The sequence below is a fragment of the Phyllostomus discolor genome, chromosome 13 (assembly GCF_004126475.2).
Source record: "Phyllostomus discolor isolate MPI-MPIP mPhyDis1 chromosome 13, mPhyDis1.pri.v3, whole genome shotgun sequence".
Lineage (NCBI taxonomy): Eukaryota > Metazoa > Chordata > Mammalia > Chiroptera > Phyllostomidae > Phyllostomus > Phyllostomus discolor.
Window position 1 is genome coordinate 27,520,344 of NC_040915.2, and position 20,591 is coordinate 27,540,934.

Here is a 20,591-nt window from a genome sequence, read left to right on the forward strand (position 1 = left end):
GTTTCTTTCTTTACGTCAAAGTAATTTGCTAATTAATTATCAAACCTTTCTAGAACAGAAGTCTCAAGTTGGATATCCATAGATCAGATTTTTATTGCAGAAATTGTTTGGCCTTTACAAACTTTTCAAATAAGTCTGAATGACCCAACAACATTGAAAAAACCAACAATTCACATGAAAATTTGGATTTCTAGCTTCCTTTGTGTTTCTGTGTGGCAATAATTGCCTAAAGAAACCACTTTGGGCAGGGTCCTGTACTCCCAGTTCCCCAGGGCCCTGCTTCACCCCTTTACATTATTACCTGACTGCTCCCGGTGGGAATTTGAATTTGTAACCCTTGAAAGAGCTCTTTCAGCTTTCAGCGTTAACAGTCTGTGAAATTCAGGGTATACTATAATTTTTCCATATGAACATAGGCCTTTTGAATTTTCTACTCTAGGTAGCTTGGGAAGCTGGCAGGTGCTATTTTTGCATAACTTCCTTTACATCTTAAACACTGTGCATATGCAATTTTATGAAGCATATGGTTTCCCATGTGCGTGACTACACTTTGTTGATTTTTCCTTTTCTAAGTTCTCCAAAAGCCCAGTAGAATAAACATAAGCTTCCATTTAGAAAACAGTTCTGAGGAAGAAACCAGCTGGGGCTGAAAAGGTGAAGGGATCCAGAGAGCCGCCAAGTGACCAGACTTGGGGTGCAAGATTCCATGGTTCATAAAGACCATAATTCTTCTTCTCCCCTTTGCTTGATAGATGGTGAGCATGGGTGTGAAACAGTTCACAGATGGGATTGCCTTTGTTTCTCTGGCTTGTGGTGGAGAATGGAGGCAAAAAGGTAAAATTCTGTGTGTGACAGAAGCTTGAATGGAAATACCCACAAAAGTTTTACTGGATGATGGGCCCTGGGTCTTCCATCTCCTGCCAACATCTATGGGAGGAGGTCAAAGCGAGGAGAATCTTTCCTAGGCTCAGGGGAAAGATTGATCTGGAAAGGGGATTTCTTCAGAGACCAGCCTTGCTTGAGAGATGCTCACAGTGAGCCTGGCCGGCCAGGGAACTTTGAAGTAGGTGGCATCAGCAGGCATTGCACTAACATTCCCAGAGGGACAGAGAAACTGTCACTGTCTGTCCAACATTTTGTACCAAAACCAACTGCTTGCCTGGCTCCTCAAGGTTTTCCCCTTCGCCTCCCCTCAACACTCACACTGTATGCTGTTTCAGCCACTTCTGGAAAACAACTAGTCCAAACGATTAGAGTGTTGAAAGACAAGCTCTTGGCTCATTTTCTAGAATAAGCAAGGATTGTGGGTGGAATACAGATGCTCCTCAACTTACAGTGGGGTTACATCTCAATAACCCATTGTCAACTGAAAATATCCTAAGTCAAAAATGCATCTAATACTCCTAACTTACTGAACGTCATGGCTTAGCTCAGCCTACCTCGAATGTGCTCAGAACACAATATTCAACAGCACTGGCAGCGCATCGCGCTGTGTCAGTTGTTTGCCTTCAGGATTGAGTCGCTAACGGGAGCTGTGGCTCCACGCCACTGCCCAGCACCACAAGAGAGTATCACATTGCATGTTTCTAGCCCAGGAAGAGATCAAAATTCAACCAAATTGAAACATTTCTGAGAATAACGAGGCTCCTATTAGTAGTTATGCCAGAGCAATAGGTATAAACCAGGACTGCTGTGGGAATACAGAGGTGTGTGATTAGCCTAGAGTTGAGAAACAGAGGAAACTCCATAGTGGTATGGGAAAGCACATGGCTTTTGAAGAACTGAGAGAATTGGAGCCTGATTAGTCTAAGGTGTGTGTATGTGTAAGACAGAGACAGACAGACAGAGAGACCCAGAGAGGTGGAGTGGTGAGACATGAAGCTGGAAAGATAATTGCAATGTCAGGTTTTGCAGATATAAAATGTTTCTTACCTTTAGAATTAACCATGAGTGGTAGATTTTATTATTGGCCAACATAGCGTCTGTTTCTCCTCCTTCCTAACAGAAGTCATTCCTCATGTAACCACATACTTCAGAAGAAGCTGACCCAGCTCCAGTGGTGGGTCTAATTAATCTAAGGGTCATATCTGTCCTTTTTCCAGGGATTACCTCATGGGACACATGACCCAACTCTGGTCGATGGTACATTAGGGCAATCTCTTGGAGGGTTTCTAAGGAAAGTTCTCTCATTCCAAGCAGGAAGCCACAAAAAGGGATTATCATGTCTTGATGTCATGTTTGTAATTGCTATAGCCATTTTAATTCCAAATCTGAGATTGATACAATAACTGATAGCAGAATGAAGAAATGAAAAAAAAGCAGGAATCTAGATGTCTTTGTGAGCTTCTAAATGACCAGCCTCTGCCCTCCCTCTTGATGCTATCACATATGAAGTGACACTTGCTTTATTACCAAAGTCCTTTGAGGTGGGGTTTTCTGTAACTTGGGTCTAATAATGCTCAGATACACCATGAAGCTTAAGAATGTGAAGTAATGGCCTTGACTTTGTAAGAACCGGAGGAAGTGTGACCTGCATGTCACTTACTGTCACTCACTTGTTTGACAATTATAGTTGCTATTTATTTTACCTTTTATTATTTCCTATGTGATTCTTTTGAACATGCAACTAGTCTGGAAACTTTCTGAATCAAGAACTAAGATAACCCTTTTTTTGTCTTTGTAGCCCTACAACCTTGTATATAATCCACAATTTTTGTCAATTATTAACCCCATCTTTATTCCACCCACACAGATTCTTTCAGAGGATGACCAGAATGCTATCTCTATTTGGAGGTAATAATTAGCCTCATCTTCACTGGCTCCCTCTTGAATGTGGAGGAAATTGCTGGATGACTGAGCAGGAACATGATGGCTGTGTGGCCTGTTGCCCCCGAGTACTACTTGGAGACCAGCCTGGCATGGAAATGACCAGATGTTTGAAGCTGAGCCACTGCTGAGTGAAATAAATAAGTTTCCTTTCATACTTCCCATCTGCACAGACAGTTTCTGCATTGCAAAACCACTGGTGCCTATAATCTCACATGGCAGCAATTGATCTCTTAACCTCTTTCCTCCCTAAACTTGGAGTTGGAAGGCCCCGGAAGTCCAATTAGACCACATGGGTGTGTGTACACTAGTGTCCATCTGCCAGGCACTCTTGGAAATAGTGTCTCACCTAACTCATTGCCTGGGTACACAGGTACTCCTGGACTTGACGGAGTCACCTATAGAACATGAGCAAGGCCAGGTATAGGCAACAAGAAGGAAAGTAGGGTTTAGTAGGAACCGAGGCAAGATGAGGGTCCAAAGTGGGGTGTGCCAAGAATGGACTAACTTACAGGTCAGGGCCAATCTCTCTCTCAATCTCTCTGTTTCTCTCTCTCCTCTCTTTCTCATTTGACATTGCTCATTTTTTGAGTATACTTGTAATATATGCTCTTCGTGAAAATTTTAAGAAATGGAGGAATATATACAAACTATCAAAATCACCTATATATTTATCTCCTAATATTTTAGTATATATCCTTATATATTTTTTCTATCTGTGTAATTATTTAGTCAACATTCCCAAAAGTTTTTAATGCATTCTATGTGTATTAGGCGTCTTACCAGACATTGAGAAAAAAGTTGTGATCAATAATATGCATAATCCTTTATCTCATGAAATTTTGGTCTAGCAGAAGTGACATCTAGACATAGATCTGCACTAAGAAGTAGTTAATCTCAAGTTTGGCAAACTTAACAAAGGACAAGCCCTGAATCTTTTGAGATAATGGGGGTCCTAGCCTAGCCTGCATGCATCCAGTAGTGCACCTAAGGAAAGGACCCAGAAACTGAGATCAGATGGTGAGAAATCACTGCCTAGTAAAGGGGGGCATGTATTGGGCCAAGGAGGTAAGGGTAGGGGGCAGGCAGGGCACAGATGGGAGTGAGAAAATGCCTGGTAGATGGAATACCTTGCCCAAGGTTCTGATGAGGCGCAGGAAACTGGGGGCTGGATCCTACAAGGGCAAGTGCAGGCAGACTACACCCCATAGACCAAATCCAGCATACCACCTGCTTTTTAAAATAAAGTTTTATCAGAATAGAGCCTGCCTATTCATTTATGTACCGTCTATAGTTTTCACTCTGTGATGGGGAAAATGAGTAGTTGCTACAGAAACTGTATGACTCTCAAGGCCTAAAATATTTACTATCTTCAATTATAGAAAATTTACTAGCTCCTTTTACTGGCCTTTATGGAAAAGTTTGCTGACCTCTGCTATAGGGTCTTACAGCTGGACATGTGGTGGAATTTTTTTTATCCCAAGTACAAGAAAGACTTTGAGAAGAAAGCCGAGAAGGAACCTAGTCAGGTTTCCTTCTAAAAGGAGCACTCTGGCCCAGGGGGAGAGGACAGACTAGCAGTGGGGACTCTGTGTGGACACAGGGAGCTGTAGAGTATCCAGGAGCGAAGGTTGGATGAGGGTGATGCCAAGTGGACAGAGGCAAGTAGGTGGGTTTGAGATCTCTTCGAGAGTTGTGTGGGGCAGGACTTGGTGACTGGTTGAATAGGGGAGACGGGTAGAGAGGCTTCTAGGAGCACTTCCAGATTTCTACCTGATGTACTTGGGTGGATGGAGAGGGCGCACTGGTGGTGGAGAAGCAAGACTGAGAGGGGAAGTCCTGGGCTTTTAGCTCATGGCCTAGCTGACCACAGTGAGTTAATATAACCCAGTCCCCTCGTATTAGACATGTACATTGTTTCTATATTTTTGTTTAGAAAAATAACCCTGTGGTAAGCTCATATGTGCATATTTCTGATTATTTCCTTAGGATACAATCCTTAAAACAAAACAGTTGGCATATTTTTAAGCTCTTTGATCTGTATTGCTATGTTGCCCTCCAGAAATGTTATTTCAATGTACACCTCCACCAGTATGTGCTACTGAGGCCAAAATTTGAGGCAAATTGCCCCAAAATTGGATGTCAGAATTGGTCCTATGACTTTTTTAAAAATCTCTATTACTTCTATCTTAAGACACTACTTTTTAAAAAATTGTTCATGTTTGAAGGGATTTTTGAAGTGCTAGTCTATACATTGTTAATGCCAAGAAGGAATATACTGGCTAAAAAGGACTCCTTGTGGTTAACTGGCCCAAATTCATAATGAGAGTCTAGTAGACATTGTTTACAAAGGCCTCTCACACACAAGGAAAAGCCACAGACTAGGAAAGGCCACATAAGCTACCAAGCCTTCAGCATTAGATTCTTTCCACCTGAACCAAACCTTATAAAGGAGTTCCTGGAATTGTACTTTGACCAGTGGGCTGAGAGCTGCCCTGTCCAATCGAAGCTGTGTAGCTTATTCTCACTTGCATTGTTTGCCAACCAATCAGAGAGTCCACATCATCAAGTCAGGACAGTGCTATTAGGACCAAACTGAGCAAATTTTGATTCCTCATTTGCATAAGAATGGACCAATCAGGGACTAGGGTGGGAACTTTATAAAAATCTGCCTCATCTCTGTCTGGCGGGGAAGAGGAGAACAATTTCACTTTCTGCCAGAGGCTGAGTCTCTCTAGTTTGCAAACTGGTTACCTGAATAAATTTTCTTCTTTTACCACACCCCAGGTTGAGAACTCCTGTTAGCATTGGATTGGTAGCAGTGACCGTTTTGTTGACAATGTTGACCTTTTCGTGGTGGAATTAAGGACGTTTCTTCAACACCGTGGTTGACGTCCAAGGTAGGAATCCTGGCACATGAGCCTTTCCAGTTCCACCTCGCCTCAGTATCATAAAAATTAATCTGAGGCACATTATACCCCTAATACATGTTAGGTGGGGTGTTGGGTCACATATCTTCTGTCTCCGAAGAGGCCTTTGTTTATGTGGCACAGCCATCTCCTGACAAACTCAGAGCCTTTTATCCAGTCTGGTGCCCTGTACCTCTTGGCTCAAGGAGCAGGTCTGTAGCATCAGGGAAGCTTCTGAGGTCACAGTGTGAAGTGGGAGGTCTGGCTTTGGAGCCAAACATCCCTGAACAAGAACCCTGGATCAACCTATCACTGGTTGTCTATCTTAAAAGGCCACATGACTGTTCTGATATAATTTTCTCATCTGTGAAATGGGAGTTTTAGTAGTTAGTTCATGAGTTTTTGTAAGGAGTAGCAACAAAACCTGTCAGGGACTGAGTCCAGTCCCTGGCACTGAGTAGGTGTAGAATAAACAGTGCTTTATTGAAAAATAAAGCGGGCGTAGTGATGTCTGTGAAGTTTGAGGGCCCGCTGCCCCCTGCCCCCCACACAGCTCAGCCTGAGACTCTGAAGTCTGGTAGCACGCAGACTGATCACAGCTCCTTATTTAAGACTGAGGAGCTTAAGACTGATTATGAGGAGGGAGTCATGATGAGTTAGGCTAATTTTGCAATCCCTGTTCAGGTGGTCAGCTCTCAAATGAAGGAAAGAGAATCGCGAATGTGGTGGGATGCAGTGCCTGTACCCCCAGATGTCTCTCTCACCTGAAATCTCTACTGAGTATTTAGGTTAAAATGTTATCTTTAAAAAAATACAGATATCTTCCTAGGAGGTACAAGACATTAGCACAGGTTCTAGAGTCGACTGACTTGGGGGTAAATCCCAGCCCTGTAATTTCCTAGCTATGTGACTTTGTGCAAGTTACTTCATGTCTCTGACCTCTCAGTTCCTTCATTTATACAATGGGAGTAATAATAGGGTTTGGAGAGGAATGGATGAGGTAAAACCTGGGACCTACGTGCTCAACAAAAGTTAGCTATTGTTAGTAGCTTTTCCCCACTTTAGCTATTACTAAACCCTGAGAAGAAGGGGTGGGTGGCAACATGACTCCACTGAAAATAAGTTACTTTGTCCTTCACATGAGCGAGTTGCCCTGTGTATTATGCTTTGCAAAATAAGCACTGTTTACCGTCCCTATTCCACTGATGAGTCTCAGAGAGGTGAACTGGTCCTGAGTCACAGAACTGCATCGGGATGCCCTCGAGAAACAGGGCCCAGTGCACACCCCCTTTCAGCCGTGGCCATAACAACTCTCCCATGTAACACCTCTACTTTCCCTAGGAGGGCCGGTGGTCCCTTGAAATCCACCTGCGCCCCTCCCCCAGAGAGTCTGTGCTGGAGAGCCCCCAAATGCTTTCCATTTCAGAGGGAGATAGGGCCTTTGGCTTGCAGAGCTACTTGCAAAAGCAAGGTCAAATCTCAAAGCCAGAGGCCACAGAGTTTTTATGCCTCAGCTTCTACAGCGATGACTCATCATTTAGAGATGAAAAATCACCTCTGACACAACATAGGCGACTTATTTACGGACGATTGATCCCATTGTGTGCTATGGCCAGATCCACTTCTGGCCTCATGCCTGGCGTGGTTGGGAAAACAGCACGGCTGATGCGCCCTGGGTACATTCCCATCTGTGGGGCATACTGTAGTTCCTGGGGGAAGTGAGTCGACAGTCTGTCGATACTATGGACTTAGTGTCATCACGTGGGTTCCGGTGTGAGGGTTCTTAATAATGTTGCACACACCCCCACCCCCACTAACCACAATTAGGATGGCAAACCCAGAGGCCAGACATAGAAGTCCTCACTCTTCCTCGAGCTCTAGATCTTCCGCCTGCTAGAGAACCCTGATTTCATTCAGTATGTGGTTGGTCAGTGCCTGCTCCGTGCCCAGCACTGCCCCAGCATAGGGGAAAGAAAGTCTCCAGAAAATTGGGTATAATCCAGATGAAACTGAGTGCAGACAAAAAGAATTATAAAGTATCCTCTGTTTATTAAGCATTTACTTCGTGCCATGTCAGCCGCACCAGGAACTGACAGTTTATCCTCTCCAAAACCCTTGGTTGTATGTCCTGTTGTTTTCCCCACTTTACTCTTAATGAAAATAAAACACAGAAGGTTTAAAAAGCTTGCTCAGAATGGCACATCTGGGCCAGTGGTGGAGTTGGGTTTCAAACTGAAGTACAATAAATTCTTGCTATTTGTGGTAGTTATATTCTATGAAGTCTCCCCAAACACCAAATTAGCAAATACTGAACTGTTGCTCCCAGGAGGAATACAGGGTTAGGCCCCTCCTGTTGTCCCATATCAGTTTCCAATGTGTGTGTTGGGTGACTCACATTTTTCACTGCTTTTCACATGTCCACAATCTGCTGCCGAAGTGTCAGGAGTCTTGGTTTTGGAATTACAAATACATTTTAGAAGGCAGCCAAATTCACAAAAATGGAATCTGTGACTAGTGAGGATTGGCTGTAGTTTTCTTGCAGAGCATGGTTCTGCCCCTCTTCACACTTGACCCTGCTGTGCCCAGAAGCCTCCAGGATGCCTTCATGCCCTTGGGGAACCACCTCACCTTGAGAGTATCCTGGACCTAGTGGTTGATTTCTAATGAATAGAATGTGGCTTAAGATGATAAGATGGCTTCCTTTATCTCTCTCCCTCCCTCCCTCCTTCCCTTCTGCCTTATTGGTTTGTTTGTTTGTTTCTTCCTTTTTTCCCCCTTTTTACTCATTAGGCAGAAGTGATCATAAGTTTCTTTGTCTTTTTTATTAAATTTGTTGGGGTGACATTGGTTAACATAGGTTTCAAGTGTTCATTTCTATGATAGAAGGGAAGAAGAGAGAGATTGAGCATAAAAAAAAAAGAAAGAGCTCTAAGAGAACTATATGACTCCATCAGAAAAAGCAATATAAGGATAATAGGCAAACCGGAAGAAGAAGAGAGGGAAGAGGATTGGATAAGATGTCCCTTTGAAGATTTGATTATAAAAAGACTATAGCTTTCATCTTGGGCACTCCTTAAAAAGATGGTTTTAAACTAGTACAAGGAAAAAAAAACACCAATGTGAAAAAGAATGTAGAATAACGCATTGAACTTTTTGATCCCAATGATAGGTTTATGGGTCTAGATCTGTGACCACAAGGGCAGTGGTCACGTGGACAGTGAGCATCAGACTCTCCTGGGGAGATTGTTAACATACGCATTCCTGGGTCCAGCCATCAGAGACTTGGACTGTATGGCCATGGGATGGGGCCCGGAAATCTGCTCTTAGACCAGGACCAAAGGTGATTCTGCTCTAGGTGTTTTAGGACCAGTGGGAGGCACCACAACTTTTGAGATCCTACGAGAAAACCCTACAGTCAGACTTGGTGTAACTAAAATGCATGGGACGCCCACCTCCAGGTCTCCTGTTGGGTGTCTCAGTGGCACCACAGCGCTTGCTGATACAGGGCTGACAGTGACCTAACATGACACACCTCAGAAAGCATAACTGTTTTGCTTGAGATCTTGCCCCAGGAGGACAAGGCATGGGAGCCCTGGCTTTCCCTTATTCTTTTTTCATTCCTACGTCCTCCAGCCCAGTTCCATGCATACCAAATAGGTAAATTTTATCAGAAACCTTTAATACCTTAATGTAGAAATCTGTAGCTCCATCTGGGCTTTAGAGGGCAAAGAAGAGGGATCATCTGAATTTGAACCTCCTGTATAATATCACTAACACAAATATGTAAGGGTTCATTCCACTTTGTACACCAAGGGTTAGCATTTAGGGGAATGTGGAGGTCAGTGCAGATTTTGCACAAATGATTTTTTTTCCCGCTTGGTGAGTTAGGCACTCACATCTCTCCCTTGCAGCAGCATTTTAGTTGCAGTGTGGGAGACAGTGAGAGCCCTCTTTTAGAAGGTGGTCCTGCACTTTCAGATTGCCAACTTGATTGCCTTTTGGTCAATCCCCTGCTGCCTGCTCCAGAGCCATTCTTTCCTGAGTTATTCATTCTCCCCACAAGGGAGAAATGAGTGTGTCGTTGCAGTTTTGCAGGGGCAATGCATCATTTCAAGGGTGGGCCGGGCTCTTCAGCTTATGCTCTGACCATGCTGTGAATGCTCAGTTCAGACCACTGGGTTTCTGCAACCTGATTTCTCATCTAGTGGATATCGTTTGCACAGGGGTGGTGGGAAGTGAGTGATGCCATGCGGTTTCATGAAGATACTTGTTCTAATGAAATATTTCAAGTTCCAGTGTTCTAAATCTTGTTATGATATGTACTATAAGAAGGTGTGTGTGTGTGTGTGTGTGTGTGTGTACACGCCTGTTTATGGAGAACATATCAGCTTTATCTCCTCATCTGTTAGAATGACAAAAAACACAGCTCAGGCAAAGACAGAAAACAGAGCTCAAGATGTCCCATCTGTGACACAGAATAGTCAGGATATTTCATGTAATGACTTTAAACTACAGTGAAACCCCAAGACTTAGGAGCACAGATGCTGGAGTGGATCTGGGCTCCACCACTCACAGGTTCTGTGGCTTTGGACACCCTCCATAACCTTTCCAAGTCTCAGTCTCATCAGAAAAATGAAAGTAGTGAAGGTATTCCCTCATTGGGTTATTACAAAGATGAGATGGTATATGCAAAAGTGCCTACGTGCCTGGCATGTAGCAGTTGTTCAGTAAGTGTTAGCTTTGTATTCATCAGGTTTTCATTCAAAATATATGGAGTGCCTTTTTGTGCACCAAGCACTGTTTCTAGGTACTGAGGATAAAGCAGGGTACACACAGACAGGAATCCCTGCCTTCGTGCCAAAAGGGGTCAGACAAATAAAATGCAGCTTAGATGGTGATGAGTGCTATGGCCAAAAACAAGTCAGGGGAGGGTGCTGGTAATGGCAGCCTGGGCCCAGGCCCTGTTCCTGGTGTGCGCCTGCGCTGTGCGAGGACTGCGGTGTGGGATGTAAGGAGTGGCCTGGGGTCCTAGGCAGCTTGTGATGAGTGAAGAAGTCTGAGATAAAACATACAAAGGGATTATGCTGACTTGGCAGAGAGTATTTGGGGGTGAGATGGGGACATGGGGTCTTTCAGGAGCACAAAGAATTCTGGGTTCCCTTTTTATCCCTTCTATGAATTAGTGCAGGCTGGAGAAGGGGTAGTTTTATAGTCCATTATTACTATCTTTGCTATAAAAGGTTTCCCAACTTGGGGTCAGCAGTTGAGATGAAGGGGTCTTCTGGACCTCCAGAATTTTTATTGCAGAATAATGTACATTTGTGCAGGGAGACAGTTCATAAATTTCATTCCATTCTCACAGGATCCATGACCAGATCAGGGCTGGGACTGCTTGTCTCTATGATTCATGAGATGGGTAACCATACCAGCCAGTGCCGGTTTATGCCTGATGTTCTTGCATAACTGAACAGGGCTCCCTTTTATCCTCCCAACTGCCTGGGTGACTGACTTTCTGGTGTCCCAAGCTGGAAAGCCCCCCGCCTTAGTTCTTTGTTTGATATACATCTGCATCTCAGGCTTGAGAAGAATTCTGAAACTCTGTTCAAGCAAGATGTTGGGACCACGGGTCATACTGCTCACTAACTGCCTAGGCTGATGTCCCTGGGTAGCACCTGATTGCAGAAACAGGGACAGGGGTGGCTCTACTTTAGGAATCAGGGGTAAATTTTCAGAAGATTCCTTCCAATGTGCTGGAGAGCATGTTTCTGTTCTTTCCCTTAAGCCCACTTTCTCGTGTTTCCTCATCTCCCCAAATTGATATTATGACATTGAGCAACTTGGGCAGTAGGCAGGAGCACAGAGCACCTGGATAATCAACAGGATAGATGATCAGAGCTGACAGTCCCTGACACTGGGGACTTAGGTGACAAAACCCCCCAATCTGTTTCCACTGAACCGAACTTGAGATATGTGTCTGCATGTCCTCAGGGCTTTTCTACAGTGGTGGTTGGAACATCCTCCCCCTCCGACACTTAAAATGCCTGAATTTTGTTTCTTTATCAGCAAAACAAACAAAGGTAAATGAAAAAAAATGTCAAACAGCACAAAAAACCAACAGTTAAATATAGACAAGTGGACCAAGTATTAGAATTAAGAATTAGAATATCAGAATTAACTTATAATTTTTTAAAGAAAGTCACCTGACTTTCTGCCATTTTCTTTTTTTTATCTCTTTGGTCTCCTTATGAGTTATCACTTCGTCTCTAGAAGAAAGATTTTGGCTAATGACTTTGGACTACTTTGGGTCTTTTAACCTTGGAGAGCTCTAGGAAAGAGAGTTAGGTTAAGCATAAGAGAAAGACGGGAAGAGAAAGAAATGGGGGATCAGAGTGTCCATTGAGACACATATTTCAGCCTCACTTCTCTTTATCATTTTTCGGGGGCTTAGGTTTGGAGGTCTACGTACTTCAGTGAATCATGTTAAATTTGCTCTAGGGCTTTGCTGTAATAAGTTGTACCGCACCAGAGATGGGTTTTCCAAATGACTGCTACAGGCATACCTTGCAGTTTTGGTTCCAGACCACTGTAATAAAGCGGAACTAGTAATAAAGTGAGCTGTGATCTTTGTGTTAGTGGAGGGTCTTTCCTGCAGTTTGTAAAAAAAACACAACACCTATAAAGGACATTAAAGCAAAACAACAAAATAAGGTATGCTTGTATTTATTATATAATTGTTAAACATAACACAAGATTATACAATATAAAAGTGTCTGATTTGTTTAAACCAAACCTCCCTAGTAAGCCACACTACCACACAGGCACATACACATTCCTTTGGGACAGGGGGATGCCTTCATACCCCAGTCTTTTCACAGGGGCTTGCAGTGGTCCATATGGGTGTGGATGGGAGCTCCGGATGCTCTCTTTTTTCCAGCAGCCACCTAACCTAGCACTGGGGACTGGATCCAGGGCAAGACCCTCGAGCACAGGAGCACACCCAGACACCATGCCCTACAGTGGGAGCTAGTGCTATGTCAGCACAGAAGCTCAGGGTCCTCATTCTTGGTAAACCCTACCAGGCTAATGAGTATATGTGCTGGCTCTGCTACCTCCACCTGTCAGGCTAAAATGTTACATATATGCAAATCAAGCAACCCTAATATGTTCATCCTGACATTACACATATGCAAATAAGGCAACTCTAACTAACATGTTGATCCTGGTATTATGCAGTTAGCTCTCCCTGCAACATTGGCAGCTCTAGTGAGTTCTCTGGCCTTGAGACTTGTCTCTCTGCCACCTTGATTTGGAAGCCCAGGTTCTTCTCCATGGTAAATTTCATGGCCCCTAAGTCTCCTTCTATAATGTCAGGTCCAGACTAGAGATGTCTAAGTTTCCATCTTAGGGAGGACCTTCCCGAGGACCACCTCTGTCCTTTCTAGAGAGTAGATCTGCATCTGTGACTGCCACCTGCAGGGCTTGGCACACCAAGGGCAGACTGCCGTGGCCTCCTCACTTTGAGTGAGGGGAGCCCACGGCCCTCTTCAGTTGAGGGCATGGGTGTAAGAACCCCCTGAGAGTAAAGGGAAGGGAAAACCTCACCTTCTACATCTCTAATGGCTATTGGCAGGGTTTTTTTTTAATCTACCATTCTTATTTTATAGATTAAAAAAACAAACAAACCACAAGCCAAAGATGTTCTGTGATTATTCCAAAGTCTCATACCTTCCTAGTTGGTAATAGATCGGGCATGAAGATCCAGGTCTTCTGATCTTTGGCCCAAGCTATCCTCCCCCTCTCCTTTTCCTCTTGTCATCATTCTGGGTGTGTTATCCTGGGGGAAAGCTATTACTCTGTCTCTTTCTCTCTCTCCCAGCTGAAGCCCTTTCATTTGTTTGCACCTTCCCTGCTAGGCTGTGGTCTTGAATTTCTCAAGTATTGCAAGTGTGAATTGCCTGGGGTTACATCTCCTGGTTGGAGTCTATGGCAGTCAATATCTTCCCAGGATGGGATCTCTCAGCAAGACTCCAGCCAATAAGTGGCAAGCAGGCAATCAACAAGTGCTTATTAGTCTCCTGATCTTTGTTCAGCTTTCTGAAGATGTATTACATTTAATTCCTCCTAGAGCAAGTGACAGACATTCCTGTCAAAGTTGCTTAAGGGGGAATTTATTGATCCCAGAATGCAAGCATGAATATGAAGTCATGGGAAGGGCAGGGCCACAGCTAGAACTTGGGAAAACTGGAAGCAGAAACTTAACAACATCAAGACTCTGTTTAGTTCTCATATGCACCAGACCTCATTCTCCACATATTCGGAAAAGGTCCGTGAGTTGTTTCCTGATTTTACCCTTACTGCTTCCACCACTGGAGAGAGAATGCCTTCCTCACTGTGAGTCCTCCAAAGCCTGTGGAAATTCTCCGATTGGTCTGATCTAGGTCAGGTGGACAAAACAGCCATGGCATGGGTGGGGAGTGAGGGGATACTCACCCAATGTGAACCAATCAGCTGTGATCTGAGGTGGCTCCTGTTGTGCTTATAGGACAGCTTCCCTTGGGAGGTGGTTTCACAAAGGAAGGAAAGGGAGGCCTAGAAAGACTGTCTTAGGCTGCTTATAGACTGGATGGCCTAAACAGACTTTTATTTCTTGCCATTATGGAGGCTGGAAGTCCAGAGTGCCAGTATGGTTGGGTTCTGGTAAGAGCTTTCCTCCTGGCTTGTACACAGCCACTGTCTCACTGTGTCCTCACCTGAGCTCCTCTCTGTGACTGAGCACAAAAGGTGAAGAGTGAGTACCAGCTCTCCAGTGTCTCTCTCTCTTTTAAGATTTTATTTATTTATTTTTTAGAGAGAGGGGAAGGGAGGAAGAGAGATAGAGACGTTAATGTGTAGTTGCCTCTAGCACATCCCATACTGGGACATGGCCTGCAACCCAGGCATGTGCCCTAGCTGGGAATCAAACCAGTGAGCCTTTGGTTCGCAGCCCATGCTCAATCCACCAGGCTCCAGTGTCTCTTTTATAAGGGTCCTAATCCCAGCCTGAGAACTCCACCCTCATGACCTCATCCAACCCTAATTTTCTTCCAAAGGTCCCCATTCTCCATTAAGGGTTAGATTTTCAACACATGAATTTCAGGGACTCACAAACATTCAGTCCATAGCAGACAGAAGATATTGCATCCAGTATATCTGGCCACAGAATCTTACAACTAAAGGGGACTTAAGATTTACATATAGAAGCAGCAGTGATAAAAGACTGCAGGTCACTGATGTGTCATTGATTATTTGGAGGAGGCCAAGAAGAGGGGAGGTGTTATCAAGGATGATACTGTTACAGTACAAAAGGGGGGGCCCAGGGCAGCCGAGGCAATATACTATTACCTGAAAGGAACCCCCCAGGTTCGTTATGTCCGCCACCAGAGGAAAGACGTCTCTCAATGCCAGAGATTCATGAAAAGGAAAGGAATTTATTATTCATTTGAAATAACACAAAGTAAAGTTCCCCACAAATGCACATAGTCCTCCCAGCACCCTCCACGTGGCAAAAGGGAGCACTTCCAAAGCCTCGTGGTCCTGACTCTCACCCAAGCCTCATGGCCCCAACCAAGACACCAAAGCTGTGTGGTCCCAAACAGACTGTGTGATCCCAAAAAGAAAGACCCCCAATGGCTGCTGTGCCTCTGTTTAAATCCCAGCGTTAATCTTCCTCTGCAGCCCCATTTCCGGCTCCTCCCACAATTGGCCACAGCTGCCAGCATTCTGGGCAGGTGTGGCCCTGTGGTGTGGAGCCAATTATCTCCAAGCTCTTCTGGACCTTATTACACATCCCTGTTTTGGGCTCCCCTCTTGGCTGCACCCTGTTACAATACCACACAAAGCTGTCCTCAGACTGGGGTAGAAGGTGCTTGAATTGAACACGAGTATGTCCCGGGGATCCATCATTCTCTCAGCCTGAATCCTGGAATAAAGACACGTAGTGGCAGATTTAAACCTAAATCACAGATTAAAGTTTAGTTTGGCCCAGCTGAGCCAGGCCAATTCAAAGTTAACCTAATTCCCAGAAACATGAAATAGATACTTCTTGTTGTAAATCATTGAGATTGGGTGATGGAGGGGGTGAGGTGGGGGGGGGGGGCTGGTATTTGTCACATAGCATTGTCACAGCAGAAGTCTGAATACTATACTGAATATCCCTCCACCTACTTTGGTGGGGCATGAGCCATCAAGAAAATGCTGCATGGCTCTGACTACTTCTCAGGCACAAAGTGCCCCAAATTCTCTGCTGCTTGCAGAGTATTAAAGAAAAAGTTCATGCAGTGAACCCAGTGCTTTATTCCCTACACCATGAAGCTCAGGATCCAGACATAGCAAGAAGCAAACACGAGGCTCCCTGCATCTGACCTGTTCACACTGGAAAATCTGCCTTACAGATATTCCTCCCACAGCTTGAATCTTCGTAATGCAAATTAGATGTGGTGACTCGAGAGCACATAGCCTTAACTGTGTGGCACATCGGGGTTCTGATATAAACCCCAGAGGAGCTGGCACCACTGGAAAGAGACAAGATGGTACCTGTCACGTTGGCTAGTTTCTCAGTGTGGCTTGTGTCTTGTTGGCTGTGCGTGGTTGTGAACTCCGCTACAATTGATTTCATTTTATGCTGACAGTGAACAGTGAAGGTGATAAATCTGTGAAAGAAATTCTCTAACTCCGAATTTCTTTTTCTCCAATGCTACAAGTTTCTCGTTTGTTTTAAATGGGAAGCAGTCAAGGATAATGGTTCAAAATTACATTTCTTTGATTTAGCGTTTGAACCTGGGGAAGCCCCATGAAGAAATAGTGTGAAAATGGCTTGAGCTCTAAGCCTCGGTGTCTTCATTTTTAAAATGAAGGATGATAATAGTGTTTATCTCAGAGGATTATGATGAGTCATGAAATAATCTGTGCAGCCCTAGCAGAGTGCCTAACTGACAATAAGCAGTCAATAAATGATAGAAAGTATTACAGGGCAAAGGTGGTTAATGTAACTTTTCTTAGGAAGGCGGCTGTTCATTACAGAAAGGCAGGCTGTGTCATGGCATTTACTTTGACCTTTTTATTATTGGGGGAAAAACAATTTAGGACCCAAATCATGATTAATTTATATCCTATGTTTATGAACAACTAAGCTTTCTCCACTTTGGTTCTCTGAGAGGAATAAAGGGTCAGTGACACAGAAAAGTTGGACGCACTGTGAAATGAATCCTTCCGGAAACTTAATTTGGTTGAGATCAAACAGACCAGCCTCTCTGGTAATGAACTGCGGGCAGCCTCCCAGGCGAGCATGTAGTGCACTTGGATCCTCCGTACACACCGCGCTGGAGGGACAGCAGCTGTGCTGAGGGCAGCCAAAGTGAAATTCTCCCCCAGCGAATGAATTTGCCAGGAAGATCAGGAGAACATTCCAACAGCTAATACGTTGCCCAAACGGCAGGTCGCCTCCTTCTCAGCTCTATTCTTTTCCTGACTGCAGAGAACACCAGCATGGACAGCCTTGGGTCTATGGAAAATAAACCCAAGTTTATTCCTTCAGTTGCCAAGGAAAGTTTAGTTCTTTTTGGAAACTGCAAGTTGGTAATGGTTGTGATTTACAAGAAAAAAATTGGTTGTAAGACAAATTTGACTGTTTACCTTGAAAGATCCTATAGACTGCAGTGGCATGTGTATGTTCGTGCACATGGCAGGTGCCTCCTGTTTGAAATAAGCCAGCAGTTTTCACTTTTATATTACATGAATCAGCCATTAAATATAATATTTTCTCCACTACCTAAGTATTCTGTTTCCTAATCCTTTTGCTTTCTCCCAGCCACATCAGAATGCACTGAACTCAGAGATGAAACTAGGGAAGTTTACAAATTTATTTTCTGTGATACAGAGCTTGGAATTTGCTCCCATTGAGCTAGATAGATAGATAAATAGATAAGGTCTGGCACAAATAATGCCCCTTTTTATTATAAAATCATAAGCTTGTAATTCCATAACATAACAATATCACGCTCAAACAACCCTATGAGATTTTAAGTGAAATGATCAAATTAAAACTATAAATTATTATACCCATATTATTACCCTGCCAGCCACACTCAAGCAGGCCTTACTCCTGCTGGACCCTGTATGTATATGTCTGTGTGTGTGTGTGTGTGTGTGTGTATACACATATATAATTATGTATTCATTATTAATTATAATTTCTGCGTGTACTCAGAAAAGAAATAATTTAATGTGTAACCCTAGAGCAAAGATCAGTATGCCTTGTGAAAAATTAACGAAGGGTCACTAGTAAAAAACCACTTTCTTTTGTATTTTTAAACAAAATATAAGACACTTCAGCTCTCTGAGAAAAAAGAATAGGGGATATATTTGTATTTCTTCGAAGGCTAATGTTGTTAATTATCCTTTCATATGCTTCTTGACCATTCAAGTATTTTTTCTGTGAAGTGTCTGCTAACATGTTCCCCATTTTAAAAAATTGTATTTTTATTTTAAATTATTGATCTATAGGAATGTGTAATACATATACACTTGATATGATTACCAGTAATTTGCTGTCTTGCTATTTGTCTCTCTTCTTTTCTTGGCTCCTTTTGAGTTAGTCAACTATTTTCTAGTTTTCCATTTCATCTTTTCTAGTGGCTTTTACCTATACTTTGTTTTATTACCTTAATACTCATCTTGAGTCTATAATCATCTTTTAATTTATCACAGCCTACCCTAAATTATTTTTATACCAACCCATGAGCAGTGTTAGAACCTTACAAAAGTATAATTCCATTTATCCTGCTTCTGCCTTTTGAGCTGCTTGTCATATATTTTACTTCAGACATATTAGAAACCTGAGAATATATTCTTATATATTCTTTATTCTTTATATATATTCTTATATATATTCTTAAACATTTAATGGTGCTATCAAGAAACATTTTAAATCTTCTATTATATTCATACACATATTTATTCTTTCAAGTGCTTTTCGTTTCTCCCTGGAGCTGTGAATTTATATCTGGGCCATTCTTCCTTCAGCCTGAATATTTTCTCTTCACATTTTTGTAGTGCAGGCCTGCTGGTCATACATTCTCTCAGTGTTTGATTGTCTGAAAATGCCTGAGTTTTGCCTTCATTTTTGAAGGATATTTTCACTGATGAGAACATTTTAAATTGACAGGTTTGTTTCTTCCAGCACCTTCAAGGTGTTGTGGTGTTGTTTCTGATAGAAGTCAGTTACAATTTTCATTGTTGCTCCCATAGATGTCATGATTTTTTTCCTAACTGATTTTATGATTTTTTATTTATCTTAGATTTTTAGCAGCTTGACTATAATGTACCTAGGTGGGGTTTTTCTTTGTGTTTATTCTGCTTTGTGTTAGTTATGCTTTTGAAATGTTGGTGGGTTGAAGTATTTTATCATTTTGGAAAATTGGGGCCATTATCTCTTCAAATATTTTTTTCTTTTCTAGCCTCTCGTCACTATTTATGAAACTTCAGTTACTCATGTTAGTTGAGCTTATATTGTTCCACAGGTCTTTGATGTTATTATTTTCAGTTTACCATTTTCTCTGTGCTCCAGTTGAATAAACCTGTTGACTCACGGTTTGCTAACCCTTTGTTCTGCTCTTAGGCCTATCAAATATATTTTTTAAAGATATGGTATACTTTAGTTATAGAATTTCTGTTTGGTTCTTTTGTATAATTTTTATTTATTTGATAAACTTCTCCATCTCTGACTCTATTTAATCTTTCATTTTCTCTCAGTTCTTTAACATATTTATAATAATTACAAATGAATCCTTTTGTAACAATTTCATCATATGGCCCATCTGTGGGTCTGAGTCTGTTGACATGCATCTGTGTCTCTTCACTATGAGGCACATTTTTCAGCTTCTTTAGGGTCATGACTGTTTATTGTATTTCACACACAGTGTGTAAAATGCCAGTAGAGACTGAAATAGATGATCATTTCTTCCCTTTTGTTTGACGTGAAGCTTTCATTAGGGGCTGAACTCATCGATTTAACTAGCAGACGAGCTGAACTGGGGCTGGATGGCCAGTGGAGTTAGATTTAGTTCACCTCTGGTTTAAACGTCTTGAGGGAGATTGGCCCCTCCCTCCAAGGTTTTGGGACCTAAGCTCCACAAGACTGAGAAATCTCTCTCTCTCTGCTTTCCATACCTTATTCCAGGCTTTCTGATCAGGGACTCACAGAATAATATTCCTGTGGGGGAAATTGGTGGGTCTGGAGCTTTTCCAGGTCCCAGTCTGCCACGCCAGCCTGTGTGCACAGCCTGGAACAGTGTGGCTGACTTTTCCTTGTTCCCACCGCGAGGCTTTGCCCGTGGCCAGCTTGCCTCTCACCCAGACTCAGCAACTCCCCTGGAGGTGAATGTCGCCTCCTGTCTGTACGCGTCTAAAAAGGCCTTCTTCCTCTCTGGATTCAGATTATACGGATTTTTTTCTTTTGTATGCATAGACTTTAAAGGCTTTAAAGCGAAATAAGATTTTTTTAGTTTGTCTATTTTTGTTGTTTTTATGGAATGACAGTCTTTTATGGACCTCTATATTCTGATAATAGAACTCATGAATTTGATTCTGATGAGTGAAATAGATTACTTCAACAATCCATTTTATTGTTTAAATAAGATGTTTAGTAACTTAGCAAATTATTATCCACTTACAGATCATTTTTCCCATCAGTTATGCCCAAAGCCAGCTAACCTTTAAGACTGCACTTCACTGCTTCTGGGAAGTTTGCGATAGAGAGATAGGAAAGACCTATTTTACAGAAGGGAATGAAGCCTAACTAATATTTGTTAAGTGCTGTGA

At 42.8% G+C, this 20,591-nt stretch overlaps 1 long non-coding RNA gene across 1 annotated transcript in view; it reads left to right on the forward strand.

Moving 5' to 3' along the window:
• The first annotated feature begins 4,562 nt into the window (after positions 1 to 4,562).
• The window catches only part of LOC118497877, a 91,979-nt gene continuing 75,950 nt past the window's right edge, over positions 4,563 to 20,591 (forward strand). Inside the window, exon 1 of the long non-coding RNA XR_004900390.1 lies at positions 4,563 to 5,726. This is a non-coding gene — a long non-coding RNA (uncharacterized LOC118497877). The remainder of the gene's footprint in view (positions 5,727 to 20,591) is intronic.